At 32.6% G+C, this 21,304-nt stretch overlaps 2 long non-coding RNA genes across 2 annotated transcripts in view; one reads left to right on the forward strand and one right to left on the reverse strand.

Annotated features, from left to right (window-relative positions):
- The window catches only part of LOC118205303 (uncharacterized), a 473,901-nt gene that overhangs the window by 444,489 nt on the left and 8,108 nt on the right, over positions 1 to 21,304 (forward strand). Inside the window, exon 4 of the long non-coding RNA XR_015043230.1 lies at positions 8,113 to 8,364. This is a non-coding gene — a long non-coding RNA (uncharacterized LOC118205303). The remainder of the gene's footprint in view (positions 1 to 8,112; positions 8,365 to 21,304) is intronic.
- Positions 4,271 to 6,174, reverse strand: LOC146995511 (uncharacterized). Its single transcript, XR_015043229.1, has 2 exons — positions 6,048 to 6,174; positions 4,271 to 5,186 (listed from the first exon to the last, which is right to left on the reverse strand). It is a non-coding gene; the product is annotated as an uncharacterized LOC146995511 (long non-coding RNA).

Here is a 21,304-nt window from a genome sequence, read left to right on the forward strand (position 1 = left end):
ATTTAAAATCTGAAACATTTCATATTTTTTTTTTATTTATTTATTTATTTAGTGTATTTTTCTAGTTGTTTCTTTAATTTTTCTCGCCAGTTTAATAATCATAATAAAGAGTACCAAGTAAAATGAAGCCAAAAATCTCTGTAACTTTAGGCATAGCACTACAAATCTTCTTTGTGTGCTCCTGTTGTAACACGACACCGGTTCATGTGGTACACCAGTTCTGTACATAAGCGTTGCAACATTTTTCCGCGAGGTTGTTCACCGGAAAAGTCGCCGAAGAAAATATCGCGGAGAAAACAAAGCAAGGCGAAAGCCTTGTCGCCGTAAAAAAACATAGTGGGAGAAAAGAAAGGAAGGAAAAAGTTCTAAAACACTGTTGTATAAAACATCGTCATAAAAAAATAAAGCGGTTCATAAACTTTGCCGTTTTAAAACATCATCGTCGGATATATCGTGGTAAAGAAAAGGCACCTATGAACCTTCGCATGATGATAACATAGCAGAAATGTGTTTTCAGATTTCAAAAGTTTTAAATGCATGTTCGCATTACAATTTGCTAGCGCAAGAAGGAGTAAGGAATATTTTTACCTCAATATTTTATCTTCTTGACTTAATTAATAAATACTTACTGAAATACCAAGAAGGAAACTTAAGTGTTAAAAAAAAACTGAAAACGATTATAAATAAATGCTACGTATAAGTAGTTAATAAAAATTTTAATTAATATCTTTTATAAAGTTGTATTAGTAATAATCCGTTTTCTAAATGGATTAAGTGAACATGCATTTAAAACTTTTAAAGCATGAAAACCTTGCTTGAGATGTTATCATCATGTCATCATTTGTAGGTGCTTTATTTTTTTACCATGATATTTTGTACAAGTGTATTGTAGAAGAATGATATTTTGTACAAGGGTATTGTATTTCTACAACGACGTTTTATGCCACTGTGTTTTAGAACTGTGATGTTTTCTCCATGCATTCTTTTCTCCTGCAATGTTTTGTACGACAATGTTTTCCTCTCGCATTGTTTTCTCCACGGCGTTTCTTTCTGCTATTTTCTTGCCTGTAACGGTTCCGGAACTCTTCTAGTACTACCGTGAATGGGGACACATGAACCTTGTTTTGCTATACCGTTAAAGGAGTCATTGGTCATGAGGTCGGGATGGCCATCTGAACAGCTCCAAGTTGTCTTCCCTATGTCAGCCAATACAACGACGTATCGGACGTTTGTTCAGGTTGCGAGCCTCCCATAAGGGATATCAATTAGTGACGTACCGAAGAGCCCGTGTTTGAATCCCGGAGAAGGTATGGATGCTTTTAAGCGTATAGTGTCTGTGTGGCAAAGGAACACTTAAAATACACGGCGAGTCGAAATCCCCTCGAGAGGTTAGTGGTAGAGAAAAAGGGGTGGAAGATCCTTGGATCGCACCCTGTGGTGCTCTCCCGCGGTATTCCATCCGAGGCGGAAACCTCAGCATTTAGCTAAGCACGGCAATACCTAGTATTCTTACTTGGATACTAGGTATTGCCGTGCATTGGAGGTTCGTGTCCCATATCCAGGCATTGGAACAGTTTCATATTCCGCGCAAATGAAGTGACACTTTTTCACTGAATGTTAAACGGGTGGGAAAATCGTTGTCTTGCCATTGCATCTTGTGTACGATTACAAAATTCGTATTCGTATTGCTTGCAAAATTCGTATTTATCCCAAAATTCTGCAACACTTATAAACGGTACGGTTTTAATTGTAAAATCTTTCATACAGGTGGCTTCGGTGTTGGTATATTTAATTATGGGAAAGCACACTAGGGCTATCTGCCTAAGGGGAGGGATTCCGTCGTGGAGGACTTTCTAAGGGAAACTGGTTCGTATACACGTTACACATGGGGAAAACCTCGAAAACACTCATGCAGCCAGCCCTTTTGCGGGATTCGAACCTCGGACCGAACTACAAGTGTTCAGCGACTTTACCGCTCGGCCGCTGGTGGGCCCACAGGTGGCTACGAAACGCAAATTCACAGCTAGCGCGATGTGCGTTTTTTTTTTTTTTTTTTTTTTCCCCGTCTGGATTGTTTTTATACAGTCGACCAGTGTTCTCTAATTGTCGACATTACTTCATAATTCACTAGCGCAGGATTTCTTTAATTTAATTGTGATGCATTCGTTATTTTAGATGATATTAGATACTATTTTTACACAAAACATTTAAATGAATGCTCAAAATAAATGTAGAACTTTGCCCTTTTTGGTACATACATTTCTTATTTTTATTCTAAGTGGTACCAAATTAAAAAAAGTTTCATAACCCCTTCTCTAGTGGCTTAGGGAATCTGCACCATAAGCGCGTTGCTTAGTCGCAGCGGATAAACACTGGCTATATACTGAAAACATAAAATGCTTTTTTTTTTACCAATTTGATAATGGAACTCATATCTGTTATACCTCGTATTAGAACAAATTTTGTTCCCTCAAATTAAAAAATTTTCCTTTCCTCTCATCAACATCGAGTATATGTAAAATCCATATTTTGGAAATAATACGTCTATTCAAAACCCGTTGAGTTATTTGTAATTTAGGAATATAATGCCCATACGTCCCTAAAACTTTGAATAATTGTTCCTTCTAAGTATTTTTGAAACAATTGCTTAAACATATATGTAAGAATTATTGAAAGTTTTAGGCGACTATCAATGATGGGGAGGATAAGACCGCTGAACAGTGTTAGTTGGACCTAAGGCTCCTCTAAACCAACTTTTCTCTCTTGGCGAGGGAGTGAACGCGCTGCCAATTTTGGCGCGTTTATCGCACACGCTGGCTGAATGTCTGCTGTTTTTTTAAAGATTTATTTTATAGACGCGCGGCATTCAGCGCATATAAACTTTTCGGATAATTTATTAATTCTCGAATAGTATATAGACGTTTTCACTTAAATAAAAATTTCGCGTATATTTTGTAAACATATTCAAAATAACTTATTCTTTAGATGTTTCAGTTTCGTTAGCAGACTAAAATAAATAAGATATGAATAAAAACTTTCAATAGTGTCAAATGGGGAAATAGTTAAAGCGTAGAGTGTGCAAATAAATTTATCTTAATGACATTTTAACAAAAATTTCCATAAAAACACTGTAAATTCATACTAAAAAATATGTTGTCATTTAAGTCTGAGGTATGTGGAAATAATTGTGCAAGATTCTGAAGAAACACTTTCTTTTAAATGTGTGAAATATTTCATAACATATATGGAAGAAGAAAGTACAGCATTCTCTGTTTTGGATGCTTTTCATCAAATGTAATATAAATACGAACTAGAAACCGTAATAAAAAGTCCTTCCTCTTCAATCAGATCACCTTTGTGTTGCATTGTATTTGTAATACTTCTAAAAATCCAATTTTTACCTAAATTAAAAAACAGTTATTCCATAAAAGATAATAACTTTGAACGTATATAGAATGAATTTTGTAATTTGAGTTATGTTACAAAATAATTCATAGTTTATATATTTTATACTAATAATTTAGATAAAACCTGTCCAATTTAAGAATGTGTGTTAACCACATTCTTAAATTGTAAAAGGACGACTTAATCAAATGTAATTCATTTCAAAGCATAAAAGAAAGCTTATTTTTTATTTTACACAGCAACAGCATTTTCATGCAGTCAGGTTTTTTTAACTGCTAGTTATTATACATAATACTTAATTTTAAACCCATTCTTATTAGAAAGCATAACTAAGAAACTTCTTTTTAAAGCACCACAGTGATTGCAAAGAATGTCGTTAAATTTACAAAACTATTGAAGATATATTGAACAGCATTATAACAAGAAAGTACTGTACAAAATATGTAAATTTAGCATAACTTCTTTTTTAGTATTTGCATAGTTTCCTCCAAATGAACCTTAATGGGAAGTTATCTTGCGAAAATTTAAAAGTATTAAAATGGCCTCTATTTAAGATGTAACTGCATTTATAATTATTTTGTAATTGCGAATAGATTATATTATTGCAATTAGATTATGCACTTACAACATAATTGCATAAAGTAATGAAATTAAGAGTTCACAGACACAATGTAATATAATTACAATGCAATTATCTAAATTGTAATTATAGTCACTTATTTAATACCACAATATTATTACAATCACAATGTAATTTAAATTGGGTACTATATTTGCATACCCTCCACTCAAAAGGAGGTACTGATAAGCCTGGAAGTTATTATCAACAAAAAGCCTGTTCAGGACAGTTTGATGACAATTTCCACCGGGCGAAAAGTACATTCTTAAGCCCAGGCAAATCATGACAATAAAAATCATTTAGTCTTATGATTCACTATATTTTAAACCCTAAATTTGAATTCTGCACCAAATTATTTACCTATATTTTAACATATTTTATGAATTATTAGAAGCGATATGGCAAATATCTTCTAAAAATAACTGTAAAATATTTGTATCCATTAATTGATTCAGATACACACTTTTATTATTTAAGTATATCAAAATAACAGTTTCATGTTCCTGAAATACAAAAATTATGGAAAAAGTTAAAGTAATATTCTTAGAAGCATATGATATTAGTCACCAGATGCAAAATTATAGTTAATTTTTTGCCCTAAATACAATTTTATTACACAGTAGTCAAATGTGTAACTTAATAACATGTTATATAAAAAATTAATGATAATAAGTTTATCAGAAATGAATTAATTCTGCAAATAAACTTTCTGCACTTGAAAATTTTCTACACCTGAGGGGAGGGAGAGATCTAGTAAAATTAGATTTATTATAACTTTAGTTGGACCAAACACCTTCTCTCTCTATATATGCATCACTAAAGAAATAAATAAAATTATCATGCTTAAAAAACAGATATACCATACCAGTTTTTTTCCCCTTGTTACCCTTTACATTGAGAAATAACAAACACTGAAAAATACTATCCTTGAAATTTTGTTTAAATGAAGAAACACACACCATCTTTTTATTTAAGCATTACACTTCAAAAACAGATACACATACCAATTTATTTTCACTAGCCTTTATACTGATAACATGCCATATAAAAATGAAAAGAATTACCCTTGAAATTTAGATAAAATGAAGTAACACAATGGGAAAATTTATGCACACGGACATCTTTTTTCTATTGCATATTGTCTGACATGATCCACAAGTGCCTAAAAATGTACCCAAAGAAACGCATTTCAATATTAACAAAAAATTATTTACAGATTAAAATTCATTCATTTCATACCAGTATTATAAAGATCATGCATGAAACAAATCTGCTTTCCCATACTTTTAAGTAAAACTTTTATACTGGAAAATAGACTATATTTCTATATATTAGAAACAAGAAAATACTAATTTGAATGTTCTGCATTCATTTCTAAATCTTTACTCCATTGCCAAATTGTATAATACTGTGATTATAAATAAACTTGCACAATCCTTGCAATTATTGAAGTCAGATTATATATATTTTGTCTCACACTATTCAATTTATTCTATTGACTTCAGATGTCAATGTCAAAATTCTGGAAGTTATTTTAACCAAGAAACAGTAGTGGGTTCCGTGCATAAACAACTCATCTAACTTTTTAACAATAGTGATTATAAAATAAAGGAAAAAATTATATATCATTCCAACGATATTGCAACTATAGTGTAATGTTACATATATCTTTAGCAAACATTCAGATTTTATCTTGACTTTCCAAATTATTATTTATTTTTTAATAAATTTCAATATGCTAATGATTTTCATGTTACATTAGTATAAATTCCACAATTAGCACAGGAAAACAAAATCCGCGCTGTATATTAGAAGAGAAATTTCTTTTCCACATTCAAAACATCTACATTGGCGATGTTTGGCGACTGGTACATTAACCCTAGACTAATTTAATTATAGCTATTATTACAGAAATTAGCAAATACTCAGGTTATTGTACACAAGAATTTCACTTTACTTGCACATTATAAACATCAGAGAAGATATAAACTCTAAATGAAGGCGTAATTAACATTATACTTACTAAGCAAAGTTCAGCGCCTGGACCAGGTTTCCAATTGTCTCTTCGGCAATTATTTACCCATATTTTTCTTCTTTCTTCATTTTTAGGAAATTTTACCAATGTATGACTTTTCCGTGAATGATTTGAAACATCCGCCCATTTTACACAAAAGAAACACAAAAAATTGTTGCACCGTAACTACACAGCCGCCATTAAATCTCCCACTTGGGAGCGCGAATGCCTGATGATTCAGCCTGGTATATAGGAGCCTTAGTTGGACCCAGACTCGGACTCGATTGCATAGGCATTTACGTGATTTTCCCCATATATTACGTGATAAAGTGCTAGTTCCCTTTAGGCATCCGTTCCCTTAGGTAGATAGCTCAAATGGGGCGTTTACCTCAGTTCAATCAATCCAACACTAATCCTATGCTTCAGGACTGGATACATAAAACATCGAAATTTAAAGATTGTTTAACCGGCTTCCTTCTAATGCTAACATGTCGCGGTAACACATAATAACAACCTGGATATAATCGGAACAGTAAGGTTTTGAGGAACTCTTTAATTCTTTGTTTTGCTCTGCTAAATTTCTTGAATGCTTTCAAAATATTGCCTTCTAAGCTTATATTTTGAATAAAAGGAACACAGAATAGTGCAGACGATTGATCCAGTGAGGAAGTATAGCGGTAAGGAATAATTATACTTTTGTTTGCACTAAATTGCTCTGTGAAAACTAAGTAATGCGAAGAAAACTGTTGATTTCTGTTATTCAGAATTTCAGTTCATATCAGAACTGTGTCGACTTCATTAAAAAATACCATTTAAGCATGCGTTTTTGCAAGTTGATGATAGTTCTTTGAAAGTGCTGAACAATAATATGTCAATAATCAATATTCGCAGTCATCGTTTGGCAGCTTCTTTTGAATTTCTTGAAATAACTCAGTCCAGAACAATATGAATAAAATTTTAACTTTTATTCAAGAATTTGTACTCGTTGTTATCACATTTAAATAAAATATGCTCCGTGATTAGAACGGTGATGCAACTTTTTCAGTGCATATTTTTTATTAATTATTGCTGTAAAGAAAGTAATTATAAACGCGTATTTAAAAATGTAGTTAGCAGAGATTGGCAACAGTAAGAAATTTTATTAGAATGTAAAAAAAGTATTTCGATGATGAAATTGTGGCTGTCAGAAGCGGAAGTAGATTGAAGATTCGCACATACTTTACTCCTTACAATGCAAAAATGATGTTGATTCTACTTTTAACTGGTAATTACTCTAACATCGTAATCGGTGACTGAAATGTTGGAACTCATAATTAGTTTGTCGATCTTAAAATTATAATATTATTTTTTTAGGAAGGAAGGAATTTCAAGTAAGTAAAAAAAGGACTGTTAAGAACTTTGTAATCTGAAATAAATTATTCGTTGAATTTCTATTGTCATCGATCGCCAATCGTTACGGTAACTTTTTATCCCTATTAACCGTTTACTTGTCAGTGCTAAGCAATTGTAAACATTTAAAGAATATTGCCATCTCATAAAACAAAGTATTTAAAATTTCAAAAAGAATTCAAATTTTTAAAAGCTTCGTTTGTTTCTGAATTCAAAAAGATATAAATAGAAAATATAAATTTATCAAATAAATAGAAATTATGGTAAAATAAAGATTAAGTTTCGCATTGCTTAGTATTACCGATTTCTCAAATGGCTGATTTAATTTAAAAATTCAAAATTTTTAATAATGAAAAATAAAATTAATATACAAATTTAAATTGGCTTTTTACTTTTTACCGTTACGAGTAATTGCGTTGATATTATAGTGCAACAACTCTAGGATAGATCGAACCGGTTCGATACAATCTCGGGAATAAAATTGAAAATGATGAAAAAAAGTAAGGTCAGGAACGAAAAATAAATTCATCGCAAACGACTTTCTGTAATAATTACCTCTCCTTCACTTTTACCTCCAGCCAATGCCTGACGACGTTTAATAATTCAACTGCAAAAGCGGCAACCCCATTTCGAGTGCCAATTTTCCGCCCGCTTGGCGATTCACCCATGCATTTTTTCATTTCAGGTTTGGCGACATTTATCGCCCTGGCAACCGTTCTCCGACGAAGTGTTCCCTGAAGAGGTAGGCGTGGTCAGAACCAGGTGCGAGCGTCTGTTAGCCTGGCCGCAGATCCACGTGGTTGAGCCGAACGGAGCGGAGGCCATGTTTGGCAGGATGTGTGTTGTCATCGCTTTTTCGACGGATTATTATTTTTCTTTTTTGTTGTGGCATCGGCGAGAGTTCCACGAGCGCTCGCCGCATTTGTTTGAATTCAAGGTGAGTGTCTATAAATTCTATTACGATGGGGATGGCATTAAATGTGCATAATATTTTAAATTACGCAAATTAGATGTTATAGCAGGGAAATTATTGAAAGTTAATTATAAAAGGAAAGCAAATGTTTTGACGAACATATATACACAGGGGGATTTTCCAAATAAAAAAAAAAAAAAAAAAATTGTTTTGAAATTTATAAGCGTGAACGTTTAGAGAAGATTTAAGATGCTTTAAAGTGATTTCTAATTAATATATTTATGGTATGGTAAGAAATTATTCATAAGATGCAGTTTGATTAACATTCTACTCGGAAGTCGATTAAGTTTTATTAGTATTGCGGCTAAAACTATTCTTTCAACAGCATTCTGAATAAATGTCTTTGCTGTTCTTTTTGAAAATGCTTTTTTCTTAGCTTTCATTTTACATATTTCTAGTAGTAAAAGAAATAAAATATTTTCAAACAAATACTGACTGCACCTTTAAATTTTATTCTTTGCACTTTAGAACATGTCGGTTCGTTAAAAATATTAGAAATATTTTTTATTCTGAGATATATTTTCTGATATGCATATGTGCTCCGCAAATTAAATCCAAGTTACAGATATAAAGGAATCTTAAGTACTGTGCTTTATTGAAATATAAACCAAATTAAACAAAAACTTTCGCCTCTAATAAAAATAAAGCATTTTTGTTTAATTAAAATAAAGTCATTTTATAAACTGATTTGTCCTGCCGAGTTTTATTATACATGTGTTCCAAACAATAATGTTTATGTAGAAATTAGAAATTCGATAGTGCACGAACAAACTCTAGCTTTAGAAATGGCGTAATTAATTAGCGTAAAAAGATATATGAATTTTTGTAAAATAGTTAACTGAAACAAAAGTCAATGTTCTATTTATGAACAACTATGAAGTCTACTCGGTCTTTTCACTGCTATATATTCTATCTTACAAATACCGTAATATTTTATTGCCATTAAAAGTATCAGAATTCCATGTTTTTTTATTGCTCTATTCTCTTTCTCTAATAATAAGCAATTTACTTTTAAAAGTTGGAAATAAATGAAAGAAAAGATCGTCTGCTTCGTGGGTTAAGAGAAGTTTCCGATTTCGCCTGGTAGCGATTTTCTCCTCGAAGCGAAAACAAGATTTTGTTTTTAATAACTGAAAAAGCGTTTTATTTGCCCTTGGATAGAGTTTTATTTTATTTTTATTTTTATACATTTATTTATTTTTGCTGCCCCAGTGAATGTGCGAATAATGGGTATATTGTTATAGTGTATTTCTAAAAACTACTTTTTTATTACAGTTACAAGATTTGTAATGGCAGCTTTAATTGATTTGCGTTATCGTGTTTTTTATTCAATGAATAGAATAAAGTCGTTGAAAAAAGGCTATTTATAAATCAGCACTTATTTCTTTCACTTTTTTTTTAATTTAATGAGATTATTTTTATAAGCAATAGCTTTCAAGCACTTATAAATGCGAATGTAATCACTTAACATATGTAACATAACTTGTAACAATGTGAAAATAACTTGTTAATTAGTTACAAACTAATTAATTTTAAAAGAAAAATAAAATATCTTACGCTTCTCCGAATGACAACAAACAGATTTGTGGAAGATTAAAATGTTTTATACTAAGCAGTTGCAACTCATTTCTTTTAAATTGTTGAGCTTTTTTTAAAATTAAATTTAAAAGACAAATATATTACGCTTTACTACACAGCAATACATTTCATTTAAATCACTGAGTTCCTAAATATGAAGCATAAATATCTTACTCTGCGCCGAGTGACAGCCAATTGTTGTCAAATCGTCGAGTTTGTTATTCGGAATATGATTTTATTCTCACAAAATGTAAAATACATAGAAACCAAATTCGAAAACTACATGTGTTGAAATACGGTTGCTCTAAATGCCGCCGCTTTTCCACAATTCTATATACATACATGTAAGATTCTTCATTATTTAATAATTATTATTATGTTTTTATTATTATAATAATTAATAACATTAGTTATCATGTTATATAATTTATGCTTTAATTAATGTTTTAAATTCTTTTCTATTATTTTTTTATATAATTATGGTTTTGCTTTTATATAACCTTATTACAGCATCTTAGAATAATATAATTATTACGGTTTTATGTAACGAATAAAATGCATATCTTATCATATTACAATGCTTTTATGTAATAAACCGTGCATTTAGTATTCTCGTAGTTTGTGAGGATTAAACGACTTACTTAAATGTTTTATCATGGACCTCAGTTTTATAATGGAAACCTGTTGCATTGCATTTATATTGCGCAAGTTTCTGCATTTGAGATAAAAATATACTGAAAACCAAAAAATAAACAAAGAATTCTAAATCGCATGTAAACATATGCCGTCATAAATGATCTAAGATAAATCATTTTTTAATATTTGCCATATTATTTTTTCATAAACAATACCTGGCGATAACATTTGGTGGCAACATCCTTTTATTTGAAAAGCGATATGGTGAAAAATGAAAGGGTCGAAATTAATAGCCCTTTTGGTGCTAAAAATAAATAAACAAATAAATGTGAAATAATTCAGATTTTAATGATGGCTCAGAAGGGCTTTTCTAAAGTTTAACATGGTTTATCAGTAGAGATTATCAACGGAGTTTCTGCAAGTGGAATAGCGAAACATGTTATAAGATAGTATATGAATATATTTAGACTAACATGAACATTATGTATTCTTTATATTTGAAAAGTAATGTTAAATGTTTTTAATTAATGTATCATAAATTAAATGCATTTTAATTTAAATCAATCAAATTAAAAGGTAGATTAGTATGTATTCTTAAGAACTGTATCCGTTGCTTTTAAATAGCTTAATTTGTTCTTCAGTAGCAGACAGATTTAATTTGAAAGATAAGTATCTTAAATTGTGCGGAATGGCAATAGAGTCAAAGGAAAAGTGAAACACATTTAAAATGAATCGAGGCAAAATGGCAAAATCGTGTTTAGAAGCTAATAGCCATTTTGGACTAACATAAAGAATCGACTAACATGATTAGAATGATTCTTGTAAAGTTTTGGTTTAGTTCATTATGGAAAAGCACACAAGGGCTATCTGTCTAAGGGGAGGGAGGACTTTCTAAGGGAAACTGGCGCGAATTTTGCTATTCGGCCGCTGTTGGACGATTTTTGTAAAGATGTGTGAATTTATATATCCAACTGAATGCCTAAATGTTTCTTTTAAAATATTTAACCAATTAAATATTTCAGCGTGTTCTTATTAGTTTTGGTTTGGTTTATGTTATTACGGCAAAGTTTCAAGAGCTATCTGCCTAAAGGGAGGGATGCCTTCGTGGAGGACTTTCTAATGTAAACTCGCTCGTAACACGTTAGGCATGGGAAAAACCACGAAAACGCCCAGGCTGTCAGCCCGTCTGCGGGATTAGAACCTCAAACCGAACTACTAGTGTTCAGCGATTTTACCGCTGGTGGGCTTGTGTGCTTATTGTCAACTTGTTTCTAGTGCCCTTTTTACTGTCATAGACTAATAACGTTTTTTTAGATCTTCGTCACGCCTGCTGGTATACAGAAACGCCCCACTAAAAACTGATATAGATACTCTGTGAGATTCTTAATATCTTTCCTGCGTTGGTATTTGACGATGTCGAATAGATCTTTAGATTTGAGCATCGGATCATTACAAAGACAACGGATTTAATTTCAAGAATGGTGAAATCCATGTCTTTAATAACAGGTAGTTAAAAATTCAAGCGTCGGTGAACAACAGCGTGTTCAGGGGGGTCACTTATTGATCTGAAATCCGAGATTTGTCGTAAAATCTTACTTCCCGAGTAGCTGGATCACCTATGCCACCATCCATTCCCCTAGACGCGGTTGAGACTTGTTTATGGGATGTATTTACTTTCGATTTTTTTATTTTTTATTCTCGTTTTACTTTTGCCATTTATTGCCACACTTTCTTCAAGCTTATTTATTTAGTTGACAGCAATAATAATAATAGTAAAATGAATCGTAAATCGCCCGGTTCTTTTTTTTTTTTAAACGGAAGTTTGAGGTTCTCTTTACGAGCTTTTACGAAAGAGGCTACAACACGCTGAATTCTTTTATATCCATTTTTGCCATTTTGTGGAAAAAAGAGTTTTTCATTTGCTTTACTACAGTGATCTTTCCTTCTTATTTGAAAGCTGTGTGATGATAAAGCAGCGTAGTGTTTACCTACGCAGTGTAAAAAGTAAATTATTGAATAAAGTAAATTATGTAAAGTAAATTATTGATGTAAAAGTAAATTATGTAAATTATGACTGTAAAAGTAAATTATTGATGGTAAAGGCAAATTATTGAATAGCCAATTATAAGATAGGCAGGAATTTCTAATAATAAGCTAGGCAGGCTATTGTGTTGGCAGGGCAATTGAAAAATGGACGATTTTGCATCGTACTGTCTGAGGTTAATTTTCATTCATTGAGATAGGCAATGCCTTTAAAAAGTTTTTAAACTAAGTTCGTACACAATCGAAATTTAACGAGAACATTTTTTAGCCATGCTTTCGCCTGTTCATGCAGTTGTTTGATTTCTTTGTAGAACTTGTAGAACTTTGGGATTATTTGGAAGCAGGCAAGATGAAAAATTAGCAACGCCTTCGCCGGAATCGAACCGCGGATCTCTCAATTACGCGCTGAGTGTGCAGACCGCCACACCACGAAGGCACGCTAAGAAGGCGGGAGAAATACCTTATATACTTCCCTATTTGAAGGACGACTGGGGATTTTAGGGAACACAACCGCCAAATCCTGGTTGTGGAAATTCATCATCCACCACCCTTTTAGTTCGGGCGCCACTGTAGAGACATTAGTATTATTTGGAAGCAGGCAAGATGAAAAATTAGCAACGCCTTCGCCGGTAATCGAACCACGGACCTCTCAATTACGCGCTGAGCGTGCAGACCGCCACACCACGAAGGCACGCTAAGCAGGCGGGAAAAATACCTTATAAACTCATCTTTTGGAATATTATTTAAATCTGTTGTGACGGTTTTCTACCATTTTTGACTGTTATTAAAATAATGATCTTTGAGAACAGACTTCAGTTTGGAAAAGCAAAAGTAATCTGATGAATAAGACGAATGGGTGAATTTTGAGACACTTGTCTTTGCTTGAAACTGTATAAAGTATTTTCTTCCCACTTTCCTCGTGCCTACGTGGTGTAACTGGAAGTACGAAGTGTATTCGGTAGGTCCGGAGTTCGAATCCCGGCGAGGGCAGTGCGAATCTCTTCGATTTCAAAATTTTAAAATGATTCTACAACTGCTGCTTGTTGAGAATATAACTGTGTGAGACGGCGGATTGTAGTGCAGCAGAAACTAATTATTTGATTCAGATTTTTCAAAAGTAAAGCGTCGAATTTTCTTCAGAAATCTACCCATGACGTCTTTATAAAATACGTTTAGAATTTGTCCCTAAGAAACAAACAATTGTTGTGAATTATTCTTAAAAAACGTTCATTAACGTGGTCTTAACGCGAGATTTTTTAGACACGAGTTTCTCTGGCCGTGGCAAACTTTCTCTAACCCCAGCAGATGATTGCCATTTTGTCTGAGGATTGCAAGAAAAGCATTGAGTTTCAGCTTCGGTTATAATTCCTTTGAATAAAATCGGGATAAATTCCAGCTTTATAGCTATATCTTGCTCAATTTTTGTTTCTTAGTCAGCAGATGTTCTTCGGATTAGAGCAAAAGATTAACTGCAAAGAAAATTCTATCCGTAAGTAGACGATATTTAAGAAAAGCAAGTTCAGATATAATAATAATGAATGTTGCCAATTATCGTTTAGTAACTTGCTGGAGTTTGTTAAAAAAACATATTTGGACTGAGTTTTCGATTTTAAATCTTCATCGTCATCTTTACATTTCAGCTTGGCTTTGAAAGCTCCAATTTGGCCGTATAGTTCCATTTGATCAAATATTGTCTCCATAGCTTGTTTCCAATTCATGTCATCCAACCTTGTTCTTCTTATCCTTTTCCATTCTCCTCCAAATTAGTTTCAATTTGCTTTTTGCGTGAAGACCACTTGTCAGGACCAGTGTTGGATCTCAGATCAATGTAACCTATTATTTCATTTGAAAATGATGTATGATAATATATCATTGGCAATTTTAGAGAAGTAGCGTAAGCTGGAGTTTCCTCAAACTTCATCAGCTGTCGATTTTGACCAGTGCTTTGTGTCTTGAAGCAAATTATTTTGCCTGTATCTAACTTTTACGAAATGCTTGTTGATTTTTGTTCTGTATCAAAACTGCTGTTTTCAAAATACCCACAACTGGTCATGTTGAGAAAGATACTGCTGGATTTCTCACTATTTTTAAGAACTGCAATCGGAAAAATTTTCAGGTAATATTTCAAGGAAAATATCCATTTTAACCGCTCTCGAATTCATTTGAACTATGTTTTTACCTAACATCTGTACGTATGGATAAAATAAAGGACTCTGTTTTCCAACACGGGTTGTCAAATATATTTAGAATGGATTCAGAAGAGATTATTTCGTGATGTCTATAATGTCGCATAACTCAAAAATGAGTAGCCATAGATCGTTGAAATTTTGTATATGGGACTGCTATAATATGGTAGTTATGCCTCCTGTCTTCGTTGCAATCGGCCGCACGAAACGTATATGAACATATATAAGAATATAGAAATATCAACAATTTAAAATTTTAAGTGGTGCCGCTAAGCCTAACGAGGCCGCTATTTGTTTACAGTTGGAACTCTTAGTAGAATTATGAATTAAGTCAGTTGGTGCACGAACTTCAGAGTCTTTTTTCCCAGTGTTATCAAGAGTTATATAAGAATGTAGAAATATCAACAATTTAAAATTTTAAGTGGGGCCGCTAAGCCTAACGAGGCCGCTCTTTGTTTACAGTTGAAACTCTTAGTAGAATTATGAATTAAGTCAGTTGGTGCTCGAACTTCAGAGTCCTTTTGCCCAATGTGATCAAGAGCTTCCAGTTTTATTGCACCGGAAGTTGTTTTCTTCCTGCCCGCTAGCCGAATTGCTCGTTTTGCGTAGAAACTCAAATTTTAATTGTAATTTTTTTAACGGAATTCACTGCTTTAGTTTTTTCTGTATTTTACAATTTTTAATGAGAATTGAGTTTTTATATTTTTTTGCCTTGCCTCGAAGGGAGAATTGAATTGAATGAATTATAAATATATCTCTAATGAAATTCAAAGAAATAAGTTTAAATGATTTTTTCTATAGCTCCTTTTTTAAATACGTTCTTTGCTCAACGAGGCGTGATCCTTTACAGCCATGTGTCTTTTCATTCAACAGGTTTCAATAGACTCTGTCGTTGGTTAAAGTCATTAATGATGTTTTTAAAGTTTTATTCAAAGGACTGGTTGGATAAGACTGATAATTTTGCGCTTAAAATAATAGAATTGAACAGAGCACGTAGATTATTTTTACTCATATTTACCGCGTGCGATAAATTAGTGAATCCACTAATTATATTAATATATGTTATACGATAAATTCCATGGACTTATGCAGCGAAAAATACGTGTTTTCGGTTTATTTCATGCCCAGGTTATTTGAAGTTTCTTGCTATTAAAATAAGTAAGAAATAAGTCGGTATATAATACAACTAAACGATTAAATGGCTTACCAACAGCACAGCTACTTATCAAATTCCATGCGAAACGGTGCCAAATTACAGCTGTTTGTCTACATTTGATTAGAGCTATCTACAGTGGAACCTCGTGATACGAGCATCTCTATATACGAGAAATTCGAGATACAAGGAAAGTATGAGCGAAAGATTTGTCTCTAAATACGAGCATTGACTCGAGTAACCAGCAATGAGCCAGGCTGTTGGTATGCGTGGCGTCATTTCCCTATCTGGCTGGAGTCGGGGAATCCCCTCGTCAGATCACTCAGTGTTCTTTTATCTACCTGTTTGTGCGCATTTGAGTCAATTGTTTACTAAGTTTAACGTGGAAAGATTCTTTCCAAGAAGACTGTTGCCTCAGATAATGCTGCAAAGAAAAATAAGGAAGCCATGGCCGTTGAAATTAAGAATGAAATACTAGACAAACAAGCGTGGTGTAAGAGTGACGGATTTGACGAAGACTTAACGGCCTTTCGATATCGACGATTGGCCCTATTCTGTAGAAGAAAGAAGAAATTAAGAAACTTAATGTAGGCAAAGGAGTTGCCGTTACTTCCCAGCACCGTCCAAAACAAGAAGAGGTTGAGAAACTGTTGTTGATGTGGATTAACGAGAAGCAGTTAAATGGTCGGTGTCTGAAGCTATCATTTGTTGGAAGCTATCACAAAGGTAAACTACGGTTATATTATTTACCAGTGTTACTTATTAGAAAAATTGATTTTTATGTTGATATTGTTGGGGGTGCGGAACGGATTAATTGGATTTCCATTATTTTCAATGGGGAAGTTTGTTTCTAGATACGAGAAATTCACTATACGAGCTCAATGCTGGAACGAATTAAACTCGTATCTAGAGGTTCCACTGTACGTACATTAGGCTATTACAGTTAAATTACAACTAACACGGTAAGCTTAAATTGTTGTTTTTTAAACTATGCCGCCTACCTTTAAATTTGCGTAGATTTCTGGTCTAAACGAATATTGCAACATGAGGCAAGAAATCCAATCTAACTGTTAGTAATAGTCAAGAATAATTTCCTTAACCGAGAAATGCCTTCATGCAAGACTTGGAGAGTTATTAGGTAATGCTAGCTGGGTGTGAAACCTGTTACACCATGCGAACACAAACGAGGAAATACGATAATTCTTTACAGGCTTTAAAAGGGGAAAACTTCGTACTTGCATTTCGCCGGTAACAACCACATTTACCTTAAGCAGCCGACTCTGGAACGACAAGCGACAGGGGCAATTTTTGTGTTGCTGTTGATAACCTTCGAAAAGCAATTCGCTTCTCTGAAAATCTAGGGCTTCTTGCCCTAGATTACAAATAGAGGTAGAGTTGAAGTTTACAAAAGATGATGTGTCAGTAAACATCCGAATCTACTCAAACTCTGCTGGGGAGGGGGTAAAATTGCATTCTCACTTATCTTTCTTTTTTCCCTTGACTCTTGACGGTCATAGAACGATTCCTTCCCCTTATAGTCCATCTCCTTTGAGTGCAAAAGTCATGTTAGACTCTCACGGTGCCATTTCGTGCATATAAAGTCTTACTGCACGGCTGAAGAATAAGAGAGCATTGATATGGCTTATAACAGAGAAAATATTTCTTTTAGATTTGCTGTGATGTTTTTATGAATTATTATATTTTGATGCTAAGTACGAGGTGCGCAATTAAATAAAGAGAACTATTTATAACTTCCGAACTGGCAATACTGGCGTGAACTGGCAATACTGGCGTGAACCCATATGGGGCATAGTTTACACCTCTGTGAATACCTACTAAGACGGTAACTTTCCTGGTGCTGGGTTGCGTTTGTCACAGAAATAGCTGCTTTGAAAATAGAGCAGAGAACTATTACTTAAATTTTTCGATAAATTCAACAATCTCCCCCTCAAAGAAAAGAAAAGAAAAGGAGGGACAGTTCTATATCTCCCGTTCTACTGGGCCGATTGACAAAATTAGACTTGCGTTTTCATGTCTCCAAAGCGCGACTTAGGATATGTATTAGATTTATATATAGCATTGCTTTAATATAGATATTTTGACACAAAATTGAACTTTTTTTGAAATAACATACCAATTTTTTTCCATATTTCGATTCTACGACTCAAATGACGCCAAACTACCAAGTTTTTTAAAAATCGCACTAGCAATTTTTAAAAAATTAGCTTCTTAATTGAGTTTGGTATATATTTATAAATCTCTCTTTTTTTTTATTAAACTTATTTGATTCTTCCTTTCACATTTCGAAATTTAGGTTCATTCCAAATAAAATTCACCTATTTTAAAAATTTATTTTTAAATAATTTTTATAAATTTTTCAAAAACAGTTTTGGATTATGAGTTATACAATTTTTACCTCGATCTTAAAGTAGACGTATTTCTAAGCATACCTGCAAAAAAATTACAGGCTTTTATTCAAAATTTCCGAAGATATACGTGAATTTGTATATTGACGCGTTTTGATATTTGGCATATTTGTTGAAAGCGATAAAACATCAAATGTGGTTTAGACACTTTGATAAAATTATTTGGAAGTGGAAACGATGTGCATTTTTTTTCCGCTCATACACAATATAAAAAGGTAGGAAAGAGGTGCCTTTTTTTCCGCTCCGGTATAATAGAAGGGAAATAAAAATTGGTTGCCACATATTAAGAAGTTCGCCAAGGGAATTATTCTTGGCGCAAACTGAAAAAAATTACGCCAACAAAAATTTTTGAATTTCTCCTTAAATTTCGTACCAAATTGTACAAAATTTAATATCTAGGCATAATTGGAGTCGTAGAAACGAAATATGAAAAAAAAAAAAAAAAAAAAAAAACGGTAAGTTATTTCAGAAAAAGTCTGATTTTGTGTGAAAATGCCTATGTTAGAACAATGCTGTATATAAATCTAATATATGTCCTAAGTTGCGCTTTCGAGACATGAAAAACGCAATTTGAATTTTGTCAATCGGCCCAGTAGAATGCGAGATATAAACCTGCCCCCCCCCTTTTTTTTTTTTTTTTTTTTTTTTTGGCGCAGTGTACGTGTATCATTCTGTAAATAAATATATAGACATATGCATGCATTATTGCGTATATACTATGTGAAAATTTAGAGGTTCGCAGTCGTGGTTTCCGTATAGAATTTAGAGGAGAATTGACTTGAGAAGATGGAACTAATCAATTTATTGATCCTAGTTTAACTGGTAATAGATGTGATATACGCAGATAGCGTAGTAGATGTCTTGAACTCTTAGAAGAACCATAAAATGGTTGGATAATCACACTATATTTTTGTTACTTGATGATTACGCTGTTCAAACATCATACTCAGTAGCACAGCGTTAAGTGCTGTCTTTTTCTCAGTTTTTTCTCAGTTCATCACATTAATGTTCAAATTTCTTACTGTGGTGGCTTTATAAGAACCTCCTTTTTTGTCTTTTTATTATTAACGTTTTGTTTTTTTACTTTATTTATTAAATATCACGTTCTTGACGCTTACTCCCCATAAAACTCGATTCAACAGCAAAATCATAAAATACTTAAAAGCAGCATATTTTTAGAATTTCCGATAGACAGTCTCGCACGCTGGGATAAAAGTGTTTTTTTTTTTTTTTTCGTACCGTGCTCGCTTTGAAATCGTTGAGTTTGTTAATCAAAAATTCGTTTAAGTTTTCGAAAATAATAATAAATAAATAAATAAATAAATAAATGTAATAAAACAAATTCGAAATGCAAAATTCAGGCTTCCAGGAGCCCATTGTTCGGGTAGGGAACAATGTTATTCAAAATTTGATGGCTCTAGGTACCGTTGTTTTTTCACAATGCGAGAAACATGCATACATTCGATTGTTCATTATTTAATTTCTTTAAATATAATACAAGGCAATAATATTTGGTGGCACCAATTTTAAAAGTGATTCGATGCAAAATGCCGTTTCGAGAATAATATGACATGCCAGACTAATGATCCCTTTTAGGCTTATGAGTCTTCTGCACAGTTACTAAACATATTAAAATGCTTGAATTTGTAGAAGCGCTGTATCGGCATACTAAATATATAAACTATTAGCCGAACAAGGGATTAAAATAGCTAAAATGTAGAATGTATAAGTGTAAGAAATTTATGTATTAGGTTAATTATCTCAATGAATAGAAAACGAAGTACGGGCCCACAAGCGGCCGAGCGTTAAAGTCGCTGAACACTGGTAGTTCGGTCCGAGGTTCGAATCCCGCGAACGGGCTGGCTGCATGGGTGTTTTCGTGGTTTTCCCCATGTGTAACGTGTATACGAGCCAGTTTCCCTTAGAAAGTCCTCCACGAAGGCATCCCTCCCCTTAGGCAGGTAGCCCTAGTGTGCTTTGCCATAATTAAATACACCAACACCAGATAACGAAATAGAATGATACACATTAAAAAATTTTTATGCACAATGCTTACTTTGAAAACAAAATATAGTTATGATAGGTAAAAATAATACATTTAATTTAATTATGAGCTAATAGGCAACTCTGGAACATAGAACTTTCTGAAGAAAATAGTTCAGTGCTTGTTATCTTACGACAGAAAATATCACATACTTTAACACCAACTATGTTTTCGTTATATAATATTCCAATAATTTTCCGCCACAGTTAATTTATTAATGTTTCAAAACCCATGATAATTTTTAATACACATTAATAAATCCTATGCAGATCGTAACACTAATGTAAACTAAACGTATTTTTATGTTTAAAGCCACATTTTTTACGTTTCTAAAAGTATACAACCATGTTCCAATCACTGGTTAAAATGCTAATTATGTGTAAATGGTATCTCTACTATATAAGCACAATTTTAAACGAATTTAATGATGTTTAATGTTTTGTTTTTACTTTTTCTCCGCCTCATCAATTAACGTAGGGGGGCTTTCCAATCAATGAAAAAGTTTGCCTCTCCCTTCTTTAACTGATTTAGATATTTTATTTATTTATTTTAATCTTAATTCAAAAGTGCATCATATTAATTTGCCTCCGAAAAGTATATTTTTAAATATGCTTTAAAATCGATTACATTAGAATCAGCAGAACAAAACTAAACATTTTAAAACAGTTCTTTTATGTTAAGATAAATTACATCGGAATTAACCAGAGTAATTTGTCTTAAAAATCTTCCATAAATTGTACAAAATTTTAAAAATTCTTTTATTTCTTTGGAAAAAAATATCATTTTATTGTTTTATTATAACAAATAACAAATTAACTCAAAGAAACCGAAGTTAAAT

This window comes from Stegodyphus dumicola, chromosome 9 (genome assembly GCF_044657685.1).
Source record: "Stegodyphus dumicola isolate Sdum_Otavi_A_Nest chromosome 9, ASM4465768v1".
Classification (NCBI taxonomy): domain Eukaryota; kingdom Metazoa; phylum Arthropoda; class Arachnida; order Araneae; family Eresidae; genus Stegodyphus; species Stegodyphus dumicola.